The sequence below is a fragment of the Oncorhynchus gorbuscha genome, linkage group LG12 (genome assembly GCF_021184085.1).
Source record: "Oncorhynchus gorbuscha isolate QuinsamMale2020 ecotype Even-year linkage group LG12, OgorEven_v1.0, whole genome shotgun sequence".
In the NCBI taxonomy this organism is placed as follows: domain Eukaryota; kingdom Metazoa; phylum Chordata; class Actinopteri; order Salmoniformes; family Salmonidae; genus Oncorhynchus; species Oncorhynchus gorbuscha.
Window position 1 is genome coordinate 50204381 of NC_060184.1, and position 22722 is coordinate 50227102.

Here is a 22722-nt window from a genome sequence, read left to right on the forward strand (position 1 = left end):
TGGTACGCACGGTGTCCCCAGTGCGGGTGCATAGCCCGGTGCGGTATATTCCAGCTCCGCGTATCGGCCGGGCTAGATTGAGCGTCGAGCCAAATGCCATGAAGCTGGCTCTACGCATCTGGTCCCCAGTCTGTCTCCTTGGGCCGGCTTACATGGCACCAGCCTTGCGCTCGGTGTCTCCGGTTCGCCTACATAGCCCAGTACGGGCTATTCCACCTCGCCGCACTGGCAGGGCGACCGAGAGTATTCAACCAGGTAAGGTTGGGCAGGCTCGGTGCTCAAGAGCTCCAGTGCGCCTGCACGGTCCGGTCTATCCAGCACCACCTCCACACCCCAGCCCTCCAGTAGCAGCTCCCCGCACCAGGCTTCCTGTGCGTATCCTCGGCCCAGTACCACCAGTGCCAGCACCACGCATCAGGCCTATAGTGCGCCTCGCATCTCCTTTGCTGCCGGAGTCTCCCGCCTGTCCGGCGCTGCTGCCGGAGTCTCCCGCCTGTCCGGCGCTGCTGCCGGAGTCTCCCGCCTGTCCGGCGCTGCTGCCGGAGTCTCCCGCCTGTCCGGCGCCAGAGACCCTCAACCCAGAGGCGCCAGAGACCCTCAACCCAGAGGCGCTAGAGACCCTCAACCCAGAGGCGCCAGAGACCCTCAACCCAGAGGCGCAAGAGACCCTCAACCCAGAGGCGCCAGAGCCCCTCTGTCCCGAGCTTCTGCCCCTCTGTCCAGTGGGGTCATTGATAAGGGTGGCCATGGTGAGAAAGCCATGGAGGCGGACAATAAGGCGGACTAAGACAATTGTGAAGTGGGGTCCACGTCCCGAGCCGGAGCCGCCACCATGGACAGGCGCCCACCCGGACCCTCCCTATTGATTTGAGGTGCGTTCGGGAGTCCGCACCTTAGGGGGGGGGGTTCTGTTCACGCCCTGGTCGAAGTATTTTGTGTTTTTCTTAATGTATTTGGTCAGGCCAGGGTGTGACATGGGTTTTTGTATGTGGTGTGTAGCTTAGTGGGATTGTAGCTTAGTGGGGTGTTCTAGGAGAGTCTATGGCTGTCTGAAGTGGTTCTCAATCAGAGGCAGGTGTTTATTGTTGTCTCTGATTGGGAACTATATTTAGGCAGCCATATTCTTTGGTTGTATTGTGGGTGATTGTCCTGAGTGTCTTGATGTCCTTAGTCTGTGTTAGTTTGCACCAGTTAAGGCTGTTTCGGTTTTCACTACGTTTATTGTATTGTAGAGTTTGTGTTTTGGATTTGTGTTACGTTGTGTAAATAAACATGGATCACAATATACGCGCTGCTGTTTGGTCCGACTTTCCTTCACCACATGAAAACCCTGACAGCCTTAGTGTACGTCATGAAACGTTGAGTCAAATAAAACTTATTTTTAAGTTTCTGTAGCTCAGTTGGTAGAGCATGGTGCTTGTAACGCCAGGGTAGAATGTATGCACACATGACTGTAAGTCGCTTTGGATAAAAGCGTCTGCTAAATGGCTTTTTTAAATATTTTTTTTATATTTTTTAATGAAGTTGGTTTTGTAGCAGGTTAAATAAAATTAAAATTAGATAAACTGGAATAAATCAAATAAACTGGGTATTTCATATTTTTGACTGAGCCTCTGTCCACCCAGGCCCATCCCTGTATAAGCCCCTGATGCAAACAGTGCATGATGACAAATACCCTACTAACCAACACGTCGGACTAAACTTTTTCAATACCTGGTTTGCACACCCATTGTCGCCTTAGTTAGCATTTACTAGTAAATATCATAAGTTGAAATGTCTTCCCTACCCTACCGGCTACCGATGTCATTCTTCTGTGAGCTGCTTCATGCCAAAACCAGTTGAGTTTGATGGGTTCGTATGTCTAAACTTTAGATATTGGCAATCATCAATTATACTAGAGATATGAGGGGTGTCATAAGTCTCTAGGGTCTACACCAGATGTTAATGGTTATCTGTAGGAGGAATGTATATGGTGGATGCAATTAAGCTTGGAATGTACTGAGTGAAGGAAAGATAATCACATGTTGGCAGACACTTATAAAGATGGAGAGATGTGGATTAGTGAGGAAGGAGGTTGAGGTCAGGTCACCTTAAGGGAGAAGTAACAGTTTGTGGCCCGTATCACTTAACTCCCTGCCTAGTAATAAAGATGTAATGTTAAGACAGAAGGAGGAGACTCCACCCAAATTGGGGTATATATGCTACCACTGGTGGAAATATATATTTGTCTGTTTAGCTGTTCAATCCTTTGGGTGATTAAACTTGGTTGGAGCTTTTATAGTGTCCGTCAATTTCTTACTATGATATTTAGAACCTAACAGTTGGCGCTGCGAGCAGGGTTCACCACGATTTATAGTCAAACCAGAGAGTCCAGATCAGTGGAGCAAGAGCTGGCAACAAACAAGGTAGGCACAGTCCCTACACCTGTTTCCACTCATTTTGACAACTTGGGGATATGAGAATCGTAGGCTGAACAAAAGTAGGATATGGACCTAGAAAGCCAGAGTTTATCCAGTAGGCCCATTGTGTATCGACCGGTCGTAAATATATGGTGTAGGGTAGGGAACCTCCTGAATAAGGGGGGTTGGGGGTACCTCTGCGAGTTCCAGGAAAATAAATGATGTAGGGTAGGTTACATAGAGATAGGTCCCGAGTAGGGGTGATCCTCTGTAAGATCCATATAAATATAAGGTGTAGTGTAGGTTCCATTAAGGATAGGTCCCAAGTGGAGGTTTTCCTCTGCGATATACATGAGTGACATTACAGTGTATGGTATGTTCCGTATAGGATAGGTCCCTAGTCAAGGTATTCCCCTGCGAGATCTGTAAGAGGGACAAAAGTCCCAGCTGTAGTGGCAGTGAGGCAGTAGAGTGTATGTGGATAGTGATAGATGGTTGCCTATAAATTCTGAAAGAAAGCCACATTCATGGTTAAATGGAAGACAAGTGTAAATAATTTTGGTAATGTGAGTTATCAACAACACTGATATTTGAGGTGTAACACTGGAATAAGACATTAGGTCACCCGTATTCTCCAGTAATATATAGTATTAGTTCTAATACAAGGTATTAAGTGCCGTGACCAATTAATAGGCACAAATACCATAACTATTCTCCGGGGAAGTGGGTATCGCTACCTTGGAAAATAGTTAATAAAAGGCGTATATCAGAGCCGGGAGTGAGGAAATCTAAACACCGATAAACCCTGAATTAGAAGACGTACTCAGCTGCAGAAAGACTGGGTACGTGAGAACATTGATAGAATTTGTACCTCGGCTTTGATGGGGGAGGTAGTGGACCAGCATTTTCACTGCGATGAAATAGTACAAGCAGCGTTGAGAGTAGAAGCTAATTCCATTCATTCCACAGCTGTACGGGTGGTTAATGCAGCCACAGTGAATGTCACTAACAGTGATTTCAATGGCCCAAGTAAGACAAGGAAACAGGGAGGAAAGGGAAAATCAACAGTCCTGTTTTAGGTGTGGGGCTGATGGTCATTGGAAAAGAGAGTGTACGGTGGGAATGGAGCCTGCTGCATTCGGAGGAAATGCTGCCATGCAAGTGTTTGCATCTTTTTCAAAAGAGCAGCAACAAATTCTCTTGAAAGAAGCGGGACAGGAAAATGGTACATAGCAGTGTATAGCCTCGGTTAGATCATTAGTTGTACATAGAGATGACTGTTTTTATGTGAAGGGAGACATTGGAGACCACGTCTTACACAACTTTTTTTTATAGATGCCAGGGATCAAATATCACAGATTCCTTATGATGAGAAATTTGCTAAATTTGCCAAGGAAAAGGTGTTTGGGGTTGAAGAATCTATGCGAAATGCCAGGGGAATGGATTCTCAAGAGCTAACAAAACAACATTATCTAGCCAAACACTTCTTGCAAACTCAGAAAACCTTGGGGGGATTTAAATCTCGTGAGACATTTTATGTCATCTTGTTATGAAATAGATTTGCAGAATGGATGAAAGGGAGGACAGATCATGGAGGAATTAGCATTGGGGTTACCAAACCTAAATTAACTTTTAATTGTTTTTGCTCATGAACATGAAGGGCATTGTGGTGTGGTGGTTATGGAGAATCATGGGAAAAAGAGACCAGTGAATCATTAAGACTCGGTTTGCGAGATAAAGGTTGCCGTGTCTCAGGGTAGTGTGTATTGCTGATTTCATTTTTGTCTTTGTTTCGATACAAATTTCACGAGATTGGGTCTGCTGAATTTTTGAGATTCCTCCCGATGGGTAACAGTTCTAACTTCCTGATCTGGTAACTATTCGGAGAAGTCTCCAGAAAAGTAACTGGTATTAGGAAAATTGAGATTGTAATAATTTATCATAGGGCAAATGGATGGTCTGAATTGTCAGATTCAGAAGTCTCTTAAGTGTCTTTTGCTCTGTTCTTTCTCAAGTTATGGCAAATGTGGCATCAGATGATGTTTTAATGCATGGGAAGGGATCATTTGACCACGAACAGTGTGTGAAGCACAAAACCATCCATAACCGGCTGAAGAAAGTGTGACAAAGGCGTTCAATACGACCGTGTCTTTGTCACACTCCTATCTGTGACCTGAGCTATCAACCTGGGTACGGGCGGCAGGAGTGCGCCATGAGTCCTGAGACCGTGCATGTGGAGTGAGCATGGAGAGAGATCATGTTTACTCTTCTCTCATGCTGCTGGCGTACTGGTGGGAAAATAGACCAGACAGAATGGTGGTGGCGGTTCAGGTGAGAGACTCGTATAAGTGGGAAAACCTGATTAATATGTTTGGATATTGAAATCGGCGCACTATTGAGGGCCATCAACTGTGACAGGCATAAGTTACAAATGTGCCGTTGGGAAATGAACTGTAGCGCTATCTGAAGAAGAAACTATGAAGACACGCTTGAAGGATGAGTCCCGGGAGAAGGGTGGGGGGGTGGTCAAACGTGCCCGTAATTGTTTAGTTGGGGTATCAGTTTGATTGTGTAGGTCTGCATACTGTAAAATGTATAGTAATTTAGAATAAGAATGCATTGAGATACCGATCTGGCATTACCATACCACTCACAACATAAAACAGGAACAAACGGGAGTTGTAATGAGAGGAGTTATTTCCGGTAATATCTGTTCCCGTTTATAAATGTACATTCTAACCATGATGATATGTGCCAGGCAGCTTGAGGGGGTTGAATTCAAGTGATAGACTCAAAGTAAAGCACTAAGGACTGACATTCTACATTTGATTTGAATAATTTGTCAAACTGTGAGGGGTGGGTGCACTGCTCAAATGTATTGGGTCTAAGGAGGGTTTTTCTCCCCAGAAGGTTATTAGAGAACTCACTGGATGATAGCTTGAGTCAACCAGGAAAGGGTTTTTATTTTACAATGTCATCATAATCCTAATGTTAAAGCACATCAATACATATGGATTGGTGGATGATACGGTACAATCTATTGCATATAAGGCTCATAGTCTGTGTCTTGCGTTAACACCCAAGGATGAAAATGAAGGAGACAGGAATTGAGACTAGCATCCCATGAGCATAGAATGGAACAGATGGACGGTTCTTTCCCCAGTCTTAGTCGCATCAAGGGTGGTGTGAAATGATTAAACTTGTATTCTTTCTCATTCCCTGTTCAAGTCAATATGTTTTTAGGTGTCGTGGACAATAAGAGTGATCGTTGTTCCAGATGAGGGATTGGTGGAAATGGACTAATTGATTTGAAAATATTTTAGTATGGTTACAACTATAGTAGTGGATCATGTGTTATGGTTTAGATGGGAATGAGTTATGTGCATTGTATTTGTAGCAGGAGGCGGGGTACATAAGAGGCCTGTGTTTGAGACAGAATGTTTACATAAGGGTGTAAGCAGAAGGCAATGTGACTGTGGGAGATCTGTGGGGGCTCATAAATTAAGGTTGGGATTATACCACTATGTATATTGTTACAGGAGATAGCTCGTAGGAGAGGGAGGACAGCTAACTGCACAATATAGAGACTATTAGGATGTTAAATTGAATGTTACACATACCCAGATCATGGTGAGAGTAGCAGAGATAGTGTTGGCATTTAGGAAATTATTGTCAATTTTCAAGAAACCTTTTTGTTAGGTTGGATACTCTTCCAACGTCATTCATCTCTTCCCCATTTCTAACAGCCAGCAAACACTTGACATATCTCCCAGAAGATTGGGACCGATCTAACCTGAGCAAAAGAGAGAGTATTATCCACAGGTATACTGTAGTAGAATTCAGAAGGTCATTGGAGATGTTGGTGGCTTGGAGACCAGGAATGTGTTGGGAGATAGGTAGAGAGTATATGTGACACAAAACAGGAGAGCTGTTTGAACGTTATTTACGTTTTTATCTTTTAAAATGTGCTTTTTGGCAGAAATGGCTTCTTGTATGCCATCTGTAAATGCTAATAAAATGGTTAAATTACAAGCTTAGTTGGTCTACCCACAGAAAAAGTGAGCAACCTTCCCGCTAGCCATGATTGGCTGAGATAATGAGTGGGCTAGACATCCCGAGAGATTGATTGGTCTACCATATAGCACAAGGAATAACTTTTGTTATTGACCAAATACTTATTTTCCACCATAAATTCATTAAAAATCCTACAATGTGATTTTCTGGATTTTTCTTCCTCATTTTGTCTGTCATAGTTGAAGTGTACCTATGATGAAAATTACAGGCCTCTCATCTTTTTAAGTGGGAGAACTTGCACAATTGGTGGCTGACTAAATACTTTTTTGCCCCACTGTATCTTTCATCAACCAGGGGTTCAATTTCTTCTTTGTTTTCTCAATAATGGGGTTAAAGTTCAATTCACTCCTTTGTTTTTCAACCTTGCATATAACAATTCCAAGATAAGTAACCTCATATTTAATTGGGATACCATATACTTCCTGTAAAACACAATCCTTGAGTGGAAATAAGACTGACTTGTTGATATTAATTTTCAAACCCGAAACTAAGGAATAGTCTTCAATAAAGGAAACTGCTTTAGAAACCTCATTCCTCTCTTAAAAATATGGTGGTATCATCAGCCAGTTGACATAGTTTAAATTCCTTGCCAAGTGCTGAAACACCTTGAAAATTCCCTTTTTTGATATGAAGAACCATAATTTGAGTAACCAATAACAATACAAATGGACTAATTGGGCAGCCCTGCCTAATGCCACGGCCAATATCAAATCTTTGGGATGTCCCGTGAGCTAATTTTACAGAGCTAGTACAACCACTATATAAAGTTTGGACTGCTTTTTTTTAAAAGTCACCAAACCCCCAAATAATTATTGCCTTGAACATAAACTCATGATCTACAGTTGTCAAAAGCTATATAAAAATCAACAAACATTATCAAGGATGAGGTCATTATAGTCAATCATATCTAAGATCAACCTGATGTTATTATTAGGAGAGTTCATCAATGAGCTTGATGCCTTGATAAGCTCCTTTCCTGAGGACGGCTCACCTCTCACAGTTCTGGGCGACTTTAACCTCCCCACGTCTACCTTTGACTCATTCCTCTCTGCCTCCTTCTTTCCACTCCTCTCCTCTTTTGACCTCACCCTCTCACCTTCCCCCCCTACTCACAAGGCAGGCAATACGCTCGACCTCCTCTTTACTAGATGCTGTTCTTCCACTAACCTCATTGCAACTCCCCTCCAAGTCTCTGACCACTACCTTGTATCCTTTTCCCTCTCGCTCTCATCCAACACTTCCCACACTGCCCCTACTCGGATGGTATCGCGCCGTCCCAACCTTCGCTCTCTCTCCCCCGCTACTCTCTCCTCTTCCATCCTATCATCTCTTCCCTCTGCTCAAACCTTCTCCAACCTATCTCCTGATTCTGCCTCCTCAACCCTCCTCTCCTCCCTTTCTGCATCCTTTGACTCTCTATGTCCCCTATCTTCCAGGCCGGCTCGGTCCTCCCCTCCCGCTCCGTGGCTTGACGACTCATTGCGAGCTCACAGAACAGGGCTCCGGGCAGCCGAGCGGAAATGGAGGAAAACTCGCCTCCCTGCGGACCTGGCATCCTTTCACTCCCTCCTCTCTACATTTTCCTCCTCTGTCTCTGCTGCTAAAGTCATTTTCTACCACTCTAAATTCCAAGCATCTGCCTCTAACCCTAGGAAGCTCTTTGCCACCTTCTCCTCCCTCCTGAATCCTCCTCCCCCTCCCCCCCTCCTCCCTCTCTGCAGATGACTTCGTCAACCATTTTGAAAAGAAGGTCGACGACATCCGATCCTTGTTTGCTAAGTCTAACGACACCGCTGGTTCTACTCACACTGCCCTACCCTGTGCTCTGACCTCTTTCTCCCCTCTCTCTCCAGATGAAATCTCGCGTCTTGTGACGGCCGGCCGCCCAACAACCTGCCCGCTCGACCCTATCCCCTCCTCTCTTCTCCAGACCATTTCCGGAGACCTTCTCCCTTACCTCACCTCGCTCATCAACTTATCCCTGACCGCTGGCTACTTCCCTTCCGTCTTCAAGAGAGCGAGAGTTGCACCCCTTCTGAAAAAACCTACACTCGATCCCTCCGATGTCAACAACTACAGACCAGTATCCCTTCTTTCTTTTCTCTCCAAAACTCTTGAACGTGCCGTCCTTGGTCAGCTCTCCCGCTATCTCTCTCAGAATGACCTTCTTGATCCAAATCAGTCAGGTTTCAAGACTAGTCATTCAACTGAGACTGCTCTTCTCTGTATCACGGAGGCGCTCCGCACCGCTAATGCTAACTCTCTCTCCTCTGCTCTCATCCTTCTAGACCTATCGGCTGCCTTCGATACTGTGAACCATCAGATCCTCCTCTCCACCCTTTCCGAGTTGGGCATCTCCGGCGCGGCCCACGCTTGGATTGCGTCCTACCTGACAGGTCGCTCCTACCAGGTGGCGTGGCGAGAATCTGTCTCCTCACCACGCGCTCTCACCACTGGTGTCCCCCAGGGCTCTGTTCTAGGCCCTCTCCTATTCTCGCTATACACCAAGTCACTTGGCTCTGTCATAACCTCACATGGTCTCTCCTATCATTGCTATGCAGACGACACACAATTCATCTTCTCCTTTCCCCCTTCTGATGACCAGGTGGCGAATCGCATCTCTGCATGTCTGGCAGACATATCAGTGTGGATGACGGATCACCACCTCAAGCTGAACTTCGGCAAGACGGAGCTGCTCTTCCTCCAGGGGAAGGACTGCCCGTTCCATGATCTCGCCATCACGGTTGACAACTCCATTGTGTCCTCCTCCCAGTGGTGGAACAAACTCCCTCACGACGCCAGGACAGCGGAGTCAATCACCACCTTCCGGAGACACCTGAAACCCCACCTCTTTAAGGAATACCTAGGATAGGATAAAGTAATCCTTCTCACCCCCCCTCCCCCCCCTTAAAATATTTAGATGCACTATTGTAAAGTGGTTGTTCCACTGGATGTCATAAGGTGAATGCACCAATTTGTAAGTCGCTCTGGATAAGAGCGTCTGCTAAATGACTTAAATGTAAATGTAATGATTACTAATGTGTCGACCATGCATAAAACCTGATGGTGTGTCATCAATTATATGATGCAAGCCTTGTTTCAACCTGTTAGCAAATAAATACAAGGGAAAATAATTTCCCATCATTATTCAACAGGCTAATGGGTCTCCAGTTGTCTATACAGTGAGGGGGAAAAAGTATTTGATCCCCTTCTGATTTTGTACGTTTGCCCACTGACAAAGAAATGATCAGTCTATAATTTTAATGGTATGTTTATTTAAACAGTGAGAGACAGAGTAACAACAAAAGAATCCAGAAAAACGCATGTAAAAAATGTTATAAATTGATTTAGTCTGGTTTGCTTAATATAAGGAATTTTTAAATGGTTTATACTTTTACTTTTGCTTTTGATACTTAAGTATATTTGAGCAATTCCAATTACTTTTGATACTTAAGTATATTTAAAACCAAACACTTATACTTTTACTCAAGTAGTATTTTACTGGGTGACTTTTACTTGAGTCATTTTCTATTTAGGTATCTTTACGATTACTTGAGTATAACAATTCAGTACTTTTTCCACCACTGCCCATAGGCCACTTTCTAGGTATGCATAAGATGTGGAAGATTTGTAACTAAGGTGAACAAACCCCAACGCCCATTTCCCTTGGACTTGGTAGCAGTTTAGTTACAGATGTATTAATGTTAACGACTGCATGTTAATTAATATATGCTTATTTTGAAGTGTTGCCTAGCCGCTTTAATGGTGTCCCCTACCCCAGTTCTGCGGTGTCTGGGCATCCCTGCCAGGGTGATCACCAACTTCAAATCCGCCCATGACAACACAGGGAACATAATCACGGATCTCGTCTTTAACTCAGTGGGAAATTGACTTGAACTGAACGAGCACATTACCAGGGACTCTATCTGGTAGTTATATTTCTGCTTATTCATTCGCATTCAATGAAAATTAAATCCCAGAATGTAGGTTTCTAGATCTTCTATGTTTACAGTATATCTTTCATTGTACGTACTGTAAAAACAGTTTATTCAAGTAGAATGGTGGGTCATGTTCCAAATGGACAAAAATGGATGCCAGATAGTGTACTTTAGTGGTACAGGATGCCAGTTAGTGTACTTGAGTGGTGCAGGATGGCGGATAGTGTACCTGGGTGGTTCAGGATGCCAGAAAATGAGCATGAGTGGTGTAGGAGGCCAGATAGTGTTCCTGAGTGGTACAGGGTGCAATATAGTGTTCCTGAGTGGTTCAGGATGCCAGATAGTGTAACTGACTGGTGCAGGATGCCATATAGTGTTCATGATGGGTGCAGGATGCCAGATAGTGTTTGTGAAAGGTGGGCATTGTCTCCACAGGAACTACCACTGCTGGAATGAGGCTTACATGTCCAGACTTGACCTCTCTGCAGTCTATGACTTAGGTGGCTGGCAGGTGGTGGATTCAACCCCCCAGGAAACCAGTGATGGCAAGAGAGAAATTAGGATATTTAAATAGGGCCCACAAACACATTAATGCTATACAATGGGAGAGGGAGACATAATTTTCACTTTTGTATACACATTTGTAGACTTAGAATGGGCTTCAACATTGCATTGTCAAATTTATGAAAACGCATCCATTTAAGATGAAGTGGGGTCCATAATTATTGGCACCCTTGATAAAGATTACCCCGAAAAGTTTGTTTAAAATAAATAATACAAATGCAGAGGTTTATTGTATGTTCCAAAAAAATTGGGAAATTATGTTATTTTATACAAATACAATTGCTCACAGAAAGATATTTTATTTAAAAAGTAATACAAAAAAATACAAAAAACATAGGGGTCAAAATGATTAAACCACTGTTTTCAGTACCCCAGCTTCCTACCCATGTGAGGATAATGACACAGGCTTTTTCTGAAATGTTTTATGAGATTGAAGCACACATTGGTAGGGATTTTCGACCAGTCCATATACAGAATCTTTCCAGATCCTTGATTTTCTTTGTCTGCGCTTATGGGGCGGTAGCTTATGGGGCAGCAGCGTAGCCTAGTGGTTAGAGCGTTCGACTATTAACCGATAGGTTGCAAGTTTGTAATGCCAGTGCTGACAAGGTACAAATCTGTCGTTCTGCCTGAACCATGCACAAAGGTAGGGGTCAGCATGATGAAAATGTCCAAACAGTTATGAACCCTTCCTACACCAGTGACAGAGACCCATCTCTGGGCACTTTGTACACACAATGTGGAAAATGAGCTCCACATTTGGGTCCTTATGCTCAGATTTGGGGTTCTCTTCATTAGAGATGTAGTCAGGAACAGGGAATAAGTCAGTTTCCAAAGCATAATTAAAAACCCAATTAATTATCCAACCAAAAAAATCCAGAATGACTTTGCTTGTCAAGCTTGTATAAATGGGTCGGGAGACAGACGCAGGAATGCATAATAGGGCTTTTTATTTCTTTACCCAACTTACGGCATGCTGTGTAAAGGCAAGGGGACGAAGACCAATCAAACACTATACAAAACACAGGGTAGAAACCCAAACAAAAAAGCAAGGAGTACATCAAATAAATAACACAAGCGCACAATGATTAACACACGGGGCAAGACCCGTAATCATCTGATTACGGGATTTATACAATTACTAATCACTGGGAATAGGGGCCAGGTGTGCGTAATGAAAGTTCCAGAGTGATCCGTGACATTTCTCAATGATTCACATGGGTTCTATCACTCAAAACTTAACACACATCAACACTGGCGGAATGTACATTCATATAAACATACAATATAATTATAGCATTAGCCTTCTCATCAGGGTTATAATTACAGATCAGCATCTCAATGCATTCTTAGCCTAAATTACTATAAATTTAGCAGTGTGTTGAGCTACTCAATCAACTTGAAACCCAAAATAACAATTTCAGACAAGTCTAAATCAATTACGGGCACAGTTGACCAACCTGCTCCCTTTCCCGGAACTCAATATTATGGCATTTCTGAATTTTCGTCATCAGGTAGCTTGACAGTTCAAAGTGGATGGCTCATGACATTGTCCCAATTTCAACGTCTCACCTGAGCCCCACCACAAATCCTATAATGTCTTGTCCATTTGCCAACCAGTATAACAGCAACATGAGAAGTTTTGGAACATGAAAACAACCATCCGGTACAAAAACAGTATCTTAACATAATCTTGTAATTTTGCTACCATAAATCTCAATTTATTTTAGAGTGCAAGGGTGCCAGTATGACATACTGTATATATTTGTTTCCTATAGATTAAATTAAATAGCCAATGAGTTTCATATCAGTCCCATGGTTATTCTTTTAAGGAGTGTGGCAGTCCCACTCCTCTCATATATAGAAGAGAGTTGCTAAAATAGCAATGGGCCGGATTCAAACCCTTGCTGCAGCGATATGTGTATTCCGAAGAGAGCGGTTTAGATCACTAGATCAGCCTAGGCCACCAGTCCCATGTTAACTCTATTCCTCTCTCCCCACACACGCACAGGGAGCAGTAAAGATGAAGAGACCATTAAGAAAGCCAAGAGAACCTAGAAGATGCATATGCGATACGACGACCAGCAGAGATCCCAGAGGAGAGATCCCAACATGGAGTTGATGCTGGAGATCCCGCAGGAGCCGGTGAAGCGTGGCAAGAACTTCCAGATGGCTGTGGTCTTCAGGAACCTGAGTGAAGACACACGCACCATCCATGGCTTCTACTAACTACACCAACATCCAAAGGGCTCAGTTCATGCAGGACATCTTTGACGTCACTCTGAAACCCCATGGAGAGTGAGTGGAAACAGGAGGGCTTCTTAAAGAAAACTAACAGGTCTGTGAGAGCCGGAATTTTTACTGGTTGGTAGGTGATCAAATACTTGTGTCTTGCAATAAAATGAAAATTAATTACTTAAAAATCATACAATGTGATTTTCTGGATTTTTGTTTTAGAATCCGTCTCTCACAGTTGAAGTGTACCTATGATTTAAAAAAAGTACAGACCTCTACATGCTTTGTAAGTAGGAAAACCTGCAAAATCGTCAGTATATCAAATACTTGTTCTCCCCACTGTAAGTTATTACAGTTTTCAATGTCCCTTTGGAAGGATAGACGTGCTTTCAGTTAGCCCCATTTATTTTCCAGCGATTGAACGTTAGCTAGCAGGACGGAAGGCAAGGACAGATTAGCCACTCGTCCGCCGATCCTTACAAGGCACCCTGATTTCTATCCGTGAAACCTCTTTTTCCTTCTCCAGCTAATAACGGGGATCCGGGCCTGGTCGGGTGTTTGTATTATATCCCTCCGATCCGACTCATTGAAGAAGAACTGTTCGTCCAGTTTGAGGTGAGCAATCACATTTCTGATGTCCAGAAGCTCTTTTCAGTCATAAGAGACTGTAGCAGCAACATTATGTACAAAACAAGTTACGAACAACGCAAAAATACAAACAAAACAAAAGAAAAACAAACAAAAAATCGTGGTTGGTTAAGAGACGATAAGACGGCAGCCTTCCCCTCCGGCGCCACTCTTCTCACTCATGAAGCAAGTTGAGAGAATGCCAAGTGTGCAAAGCTGTCATCAAAGCAAAGGGTGGATACTTAGAAGAATCTCAAATGTAAAATATATTTTGATTTGTTTAACACTTTTTTGGTTACTACATGATTCCATATGTGTATTTCACAGTTTTGATCTCTTCACTATATTTATGCAATGTAGAAAACAGTAAAACATTAAGAAAAACCCTTGAATGAGTAGGTGTGCTCAAACTTTTGACTGTTAATGTTAATGTATATATAGTTAGCTTCATGTACTTTTAGATATAGGCCTATTGTAAATATGTATTACTGTTGCATCACCATCTTCATTGCAAAAACAAATACAGGTAAAAACAACTTTAAGCTAAATATGAATTTGACAGAGGTAATTAACTGTCCATTGATCAGCACAGCAATTGATAAAAGAGCATCATGTTTGAAACACAAGTGGTTCTGAGCTCATGTCAATATTAGACACGGAAGCTAAGAGTTATAGAAATGAAGAATGTAGACAGGCTCAATCTTTCTGAGCTACTGTGTCCAATACACCACCAACTGTTGGGCGCCTACAGTACTGACCGAAAAAGGATGTTACGTTTTTTTTTTTATGGCATGTATTGCTAAAATTAAGGTATAAGGAAATACAAGCATGCGCCACATTACTACAAGACAAAGCTGCTCAATCAAGCCTAATGGTCTTGTAAGTATAAAAGCAAAGCTTGCTTCCATAAAAAAACATGAAAATGTAGTGTAGTGTCTAACTGTAGTGTGTGAAAAATCCAATGTGGTATGTGGTACAAATCACATTATTGTGGAAGCACATCCTCTAAGAGTATGAATTAGGCTGTTTGAGAAGGTTTGAATCATAAGCAACCCACCTACAGTACAATACCAACATACACTCGTGGAAAAAATGGTTCCAAAAGGGTTCTTCAGCTGTCCCCATAGGAGAACCCTTTTTGGTTCAAGGTATAACGCTTTTTAGGTTCCAGGTACAACCCTTTTGAGTTCAAATTAGAACCCTCTGTGGAAATGGTTCTACTTGAACCCAAAAGAGTTCTACCTGGAACCAAAGGGGTTCTTTATTTTATTTATTTTACCTTTATTTATACAGGTATTTTCTCATTGAGATAACATCTCTTTTCCAAGAGAGACCTCGTTCTACCTGGAATCAAAAATGGTTCTTCAAAGGGTTCTCCTATGTGAACAGCAGAATAGGTTATTTTAGGTTCTAGATAGCAACTTTTTCTAAGACTGTAGTTACTCTAGTAGGTCAAAGCTGTGTGCTGGTAAACCTTGGTAGAGCATGGGTGGAATAAGCATTGTGGTGCTCATGTGAATTTCCTTTCTTTTTTGGCTTCAGACCAATGCTTATTCCCACTTAAAACATATATATATATTTTTTTTTAACAGCTTAATGTTGATGTGTACTCCTATGTGTACTTCTATCATCAATTGAACCATACACAAGTATCTGTATATTGTGTTATAGTCAAGAAGTGTGTGTGCTCTAATTGGGCCCTTATCTCTGGGCCCTTATTGTCAGATTCTCACTCCAATATGTGTGAAAAACATACTGGACATATAGCACACTTAACAAGTATCAGTACATTGTATCACAGTACAACGGGTGTCACTATTACATTGGTGTCCTTGCAGGGAGTGTGAGCTGTCTGAGGATAACAGTGTTGCTTCCATGTCTTTTCTTGGCTCAACCTGGGCTTGAACCAGTGACTCTCTGAACACATTGACATGTGTCTCCACAAAGTAGTGTTATCAGTTGTGGCACAAAAACCACAGGTCTTCCAGAGCAAGAGAAACAACAACTTTAGGTCTCAGAGCGGATGACATCACCGTTAGCGCACTGCTAATTAGCTATCCATTTCATATACACACACGGATGAAATCACCAATGTTCCAGACACCTGCGAGCTTGAACCGGCTCCAAGAAAGCAGTGTTTCTTGTGGGAGTCAGTGTTAGCTAAATGTCATGGTTGCTCCACTATAAATCTTATATAATGCTTATATAATGTGGCAGGACTTGTGTTATTATCACACCTTCTGAGGAAATTAATAAATACATTTCTTTAAAGTAAAATATTACCTTGTTTCTAAAGCCAAAATGGTACCTATTCACTAACAAGGCTCCTTCGCATATATTGCTTTTGACACCTGCTAGAGTAGTGTAAATCTACTGTACTTCAACAACAGATGTGCTCACATTTGCATTTACCCCATTAATGTGCTTGGTAACGTAAACATGTTTTTTCATGTAAGACACACATTCAATCTGCAATCTAAAAATCGAGTAGAGCAAGCACATATTTTGGGTTCTGATGGGTTACAACAATTGGACTATGCTCATGACTATGCTCATGAGAATCAATGGGTGTGTGTAAGTCATTTAATGTGTAAGTCATTTAAAGTCACAAAATGTATGTATCCATTGCAGATTGACCCTTTAAATAATATAGCTTGTAAATGTCTTAAGAGCATAGCGCAACTGTCTTACCATATCGTAACTGAAAAATACAAGGTAGCACCACTCCATTATCTATAACAGGAACATACACCATCTATAGCTTCAAAATATGTTCCAAAAGCTGTCAACTTCCTTGTCCATTTCCCATCTAGGGAATATGTATTAGTCTAAGTCACATGTAGGGTAAAGGAGCAGTTTCACAGACATAGAATACACCTAGTCCTGGACTAGAAATATGTGGAATGCGATGAGTGGAATGGGATGATGTTTTACATGAAAAAACACTTTTACGTGACCAAGTACATTAATGGAGTAAACTTATTCTAAGAGTATGTATTAGGCTGTTTGAGAGAAGGTTTGAATCCTAATCAACACATTTAATGTGAGTACATCTGTTGTTGAAGTACAGTATATCAATACATTCACAGTAATCTAGCAGGTGTCAAGCTGCAAATGCTGAAAAGCCTTGTTAGTGCATAGGTCAAATAAGATTGAAAATGTTCCATCTATTTTCAACTTCAAACAAAAGCTAATATATTATAAATATTTTTTTTGACTCTGAGTCTCAATGGGAAAATGAGCCGTGACGGCCATCGCTTTCAGAGAGTCTTCAACAGGAGATGTTTGTGGAATCTCAACAAAGGTCATGCTGAGTAGTTTGTGCGAGTCATGTCAAAGCCCTGTCAGCAGCCAGTGATCTACTGAGAAAGGGTCTGAGTGACCCAGCTAGGGTGCTTTGTGCTCAATCTGGATTATAGGAAGTGTTCAAATGAGGAAATTCAACTAGCCGCAGAAATTGCACTGTCATGTTTTAATATCTGACATTTAGAGAGGAAGAGGTCAAACAAATCAGTGTCTGCTGCTCTAAATGAGTTCAGTAGGCCTCAATATATAATAATGGCAAGTGTATTATGAATGGTTGCTCTTGTGTTCTTGTAACGTCTACTTCCAACTCACACCCTCAAACATGTAGATCCCCTGAACGCAGCTCACTTTCCAGGCCACTTTCTAGCTCACACTCTCAAACACCTAGATCCTCTGAACGCAGCTCACTCTCCAGATCCCAATCAACTGCATTCTAATCACCTGTTCACACACCTGTATGTCATTATCACACACTATTTAGTTCAGTTCTTTGCACCCCATCACTGTGAGGTACTGTTTATTTTGTGACACACGGCTTTCAGAGCGCTGTGGTTCCCGTGATGTACTCCTGTGTATGATCGTTTTTGCCTGCCTCACTAATGATGCCTATTCCCTGCCTGTTCTTTAGCCTATCGGATTTTCTGTTATCTACCTATTGCCTGGTCTCCTGGGTGACGTTACTAGCCTTCTCCCTGCCTGTACTGTTGCCCTTTTTGGACCACCTGTGTATGACCTTCTGCCTGACCCTGGACCCAGCTACCTGCGGTCCTTTGCAATAAAAACCTGCTGCGCCCTGTGCTTTAGACTAGCTCTCTGTCACCCCTGATGTTCATTGCAGTTCTGTGCGAGTGATCTAATGGGAAATGGGGATACCTAGTCAGTTGTACAGCTGAATGCCTTCAACTGAAATGTGTCTTCCGCATTTAACCCAACCCCTCTGAATCAGAGATTCGGGGGGCTGCCTTATTTGACATCCTTCGGCGCCTTGCTTAGGGGCAGAACGACAGATTGTTACCTTGTCAACTATTTTAACTTGTCAGCTATCCAGCAATCTTTTGGTTACTGGCCCAACGCTCTAACCACTAGGCTACCTGCTGCCCCCAATAAGTGTATTAAGTTGCTATACTAGAGTTTTAGTACCCTGTTAACGTTCTCCCCTGTATACTTCCCAAGAAGTATAGAAAGAGTAGAAACAAAAAAATGCATTTCTTTTAAATGAGAAGTTCTTCAACTAGTGTATGTGGAGCCATTTTTAGATTCAACATCACTATGTCAAGGGAAATATAGTATTCTTTCTATCAAAGATATCTTCATATATTTCAGGATGTTATGTAAACCGGGAAATAAATGATAATTCATGCAAACATAACTTTTCCAAAATAAGGGGTTTAAATCAAAAATCAAATTAAATCAAATCAAATCAAATGTTATTTGTCACGTGTAGAATACAACCTTTATCGTGAAATGCTTTACGATCCCTGAACCAACAATGCAGAGTTTTTTAAAAAGTAAAAGAAACATGTGCTAAATAAACAAATGGAAAAATAGTAACACAATAAAACAATAATAACGAGGCTAAAATACAATGGGTACCGGTAGGTTCCCGAGTCAATGTGCAGGGGTACAGGTTAGTCAAGGTAGATGAGGTAATATGTTCATGTAGGTAGGGATAAAGTGACAATGCATAGATAATAAACAGAGAAGCAGCAGCATATGTGAAGAGTGTGAAGGAATGTGTGTGTCCGTGTGTGTCCGTGTGTGTTGGAGTGTCAGTGTAGTATGTGTGAGTGTGTGGTTAGAGTCCAGTGAGTTTACATCGAGGCTGTGCAAGAAAGTCAATGCAAAATGTAGTATTAATAAATAAATAAGAAGATCAATGCAAATAGTCCAGGTAGCCATTTGATTAACTGTTCAGCATTCTTATGGTTTGGGTGTAGAAGCTTGGAGTCTTTTGAGCCCAGACTTGGCACTCAGGTACTGCTTGCCATGCGGTAGCAGAGAGAACAGTCTATGACTTGGGTGGCTGGAGTTTTGGACAATTTTTAGGTCCTTCCTCTGACACCGCCTGGTATAAAGGTCCTGGATGGCAGCAAACTCAGCCCCAGTGATGTACTGGGCCATACTCACTACCCACTGTAGCGCCTTGCAATTGGATTCCGAGCAATTGCCATACCAAGCTGTAATTCAACCAGTCAGGATGCTCTCGATGGTACAGCTGTAGAACTTCCCATGTAGAAATGACTCTAGAGTCGAGTAGAAACACATTTATTTTAATTTGAAATTATTCTCTTATTAGACATTCTTCAACGTGGGTATTTTGAGCCCTTTTTTTTATTCAGCATCACTACGTCAATGTAAATATAGAGTTCTTTCTAACAAATATATCTACATGTATTTCAGGATGTTGTATATCCCTGAAAATAATCCGAATTCATGTAAACATATTTTTTAAACATAGCTTGTCCAAAAAAAGTGGTCTCTTGGTAAGTCGATCTAAGGGACAGGGAAGTTGAGTCGCCTTGTGGTAAGTGGTTGATGGTGTCCTGTGACAGTTGGTGATAGTGCTGGTAGGTCAAAGTTTGATTAATGGAATGGGGGTGTGGTATACATTATATCTTAAATGCATGCCTACATTTAGATATAGATCTCTCTGTTCAATATGACTTACTGTTAAATGTATTGAAAAGTTGTCTAGGACAGGGATGTTGTGTCAATGTTCCAATTCATAGGCAAGTTCTCAGCACTTGAAGCTATTAAGCTCATGAAACTGATCCGCAAGATTCTTGATATGTTTAGCAAACTTAGACGCTATGTCATCAGAGAAGACCTTGTGTGCCTCTGCTCCCTATCATAGCCTCTCATTCACACAGGTACATGTTCATTAGATTTTTTTTTTATCAATGTACCTATTCAGTGTCATTCAGTAAAAAAATTGTATCCTTGTTGCTGCTCAAATTGACTTCTTCCCTTCTCTCACTTCCTTGGCAACTCTCTCAAGAACCCCTGCTTGTTTTACATTTGTGTACACAGTCATGATGAGGTCTACTCTGTAACAAGAAAAATGCTTGAGTTCTTGAGTTCATATGCATGACACATTACAAAAATATTATGCATATTATGCATAAACGTCATCCATGTCATCTACAAGACCCTGCTAGGTAAAGTCCCCCCTTATCTCAGCTCGCTGGTCACCAACCAGTAGCACGCGCTCCAGCAGGTATATATCTCTAGTCACCCCCAAAAACAATTCTTTCTTTGGCCGCCACTCCTTCCAGTTCTCTGCTGCCAATGACTGGAATGAACGACAAAAATCTCTGAAACTGGAAACTGGAAACACTTATCTCCCTCACTAGCTTTAAGCACCAGCTGTCAGAGCAGCTCAAAGATTACTGCATCGGTACATAGGCCACCAAACAACTACAGTCCCTCTTTCCCTACTGTATTTATTTTATTTATTTATTTATTTTGCTCCTTTGCACCCCATTATTTGTATTTCTACTTTGCACATTCTTCCACTGCAAATCTGCCATTCCAGTGTTTTACTTGCTATAGTGTATTTACTTTGCCACCATGGCCTTTTGTTTGCCTTTACCTCCCTTATCTCACCTCATTTTCTCACATCGTATATAGACTTGTTTCTACTGTATTATTGACTGTATGTTTGTTTTACTCCATGTCTAACTCTGTGTTGTTGTATGTGTCGAACTGCTTTGCTTTATCTTGGCCAGGTCGCAATTGTAAATGAGAACTTGTTCTCAACTTGCCTACCTGGTTAAATAAAGTTGAAATAAAAAATAACAAATAAAACTGATACAATTGAACCATCATTTGTATGGGATATGGAGGCCATTGGCTCAACTTACCCCAAGGCAAACATTTTGACTATAATAGCCAGGCAACTAGAAGGATGCACTTTCATGCTCAGTTTAGGACCTCATATTGTATTTTATAGATGCCCGAACTGATGTACAATAATTTTTTAAATTTTACCCCAATTTCGTGGTACCCAATTGTTAGTAGTTACTATCGTGTCTCATCGATACAACTCCCGTACGGGCTCGGGAGAGACGAATGTCAAAAGCCAAACACAACCCAACCAAGCCGCACTGCTTCTTAACACAGCGCACATCCTACTCAGAAGCCAGCCACACCAATGTGTCAGAGGAAACACGTGCAACCTGGTTAGTGTGCACTGTGCCCGGCCCACCACAGGAATCCCTTGTGCGCGATGAGACAAGGATATCCCTAAAGGCCAAACCCTCCCTAAGCTGGACGACGCTAAGCCAATTGCTAAGCCAACGAGTCTCTGGTGGCACGGCTAGCACTGCGATGCAGTGCCCTAGACCACTGCACCACCCGGGAGGCCTCCCGTTGTACATTCTTTTTAACTATGTACTTTGGTTTAGACGCAAGCATGACCTGTAACACAAATGAATTCGACTTTGTGAAAACCTGTTTTTTGGACTAACGTTCTCACCACTTTTTCCATGTGTTTTTTTCCTTCACAGACTCCATGAAATCATGACCTCTTCCTAAATATTTGGCCACATGATTAAGTTTGTGTACGGTTTTCTAGAAACAAGTGGTGGCTAAACTAATCGTTTGGCTGAAGTTACCCCTTACGGTAAAACACGTGAAGTTAATGTGATAAGATGTGACAACGTGTAAAAGCACACGATCTAATGTGAAATAAATGTGACATCATGTGACACCGTCACACCCTGATCTTGTTCACCTGTCCTTGCGATTGTCTCGACCCCGTGCAGGTGTCGCTTATTATCCCCAGTGTATATATCCTTGCGTTTCCTTTCTCTCTGTGCCAGTTCGTCTTGTTTGCAGAGTCAACTAGCGGTTTTCCTTGCTCCTGGTTTTCCCCAGTCTCGGTTTGTTTCTAGTTCTCAAGGTTTTAATCCTTGCCCTGTCTTTACTCTGAACCCGCCTGCCTGACCTCTCTGCCTGTTCTGACTACCAGCCTGCCTATCCTCTTGTACTGTTTTGGACTCGGATCTGGTTTCTGACCCCTGCCTGGCCTGACCTCGAGACTGCCTGTCGTCTGGTACAGTTTGGACTCTGACCTGTTCATGAACTCTCGCCTATCCCCGACCTGCCTTTGCCTACTCCCTTTGTTATAATAAATATCGGACCCCTACCATCTGCCTCCTGTGTCTGCATTTGGGTTTCGCCTTGTGCCCTCATAGATACCATGAAGCTACACGTGACAACATTTGACATTTTATCACATGTGAAAGTGGAAATTCGATTTTCACATGTGAAAGTGAACAGTCACATGAAAAGGCAATTCCACATGCGAGTTAGGTTAAATGATCATTTGTTTTTCACATGACAGTTTTTCATGTCACACTGTAATTTCTACTTGTGAATCTGCAATTCACATGTGAGGTGGAAACATTTATTTTCCTCATATGTGAAAATGTAGTGTTAAAGGGGAACCTCACCCAGAGAGCTGTGCATGTCAGTGTGTGGTTAGACAGACAGAACCTCACTCAGAGAGCTGTACATGTCAGTGTGTGGTTAGACAGACAGAACCTCACTCAGAGAGCTGTTCATGTCAGTGTGTG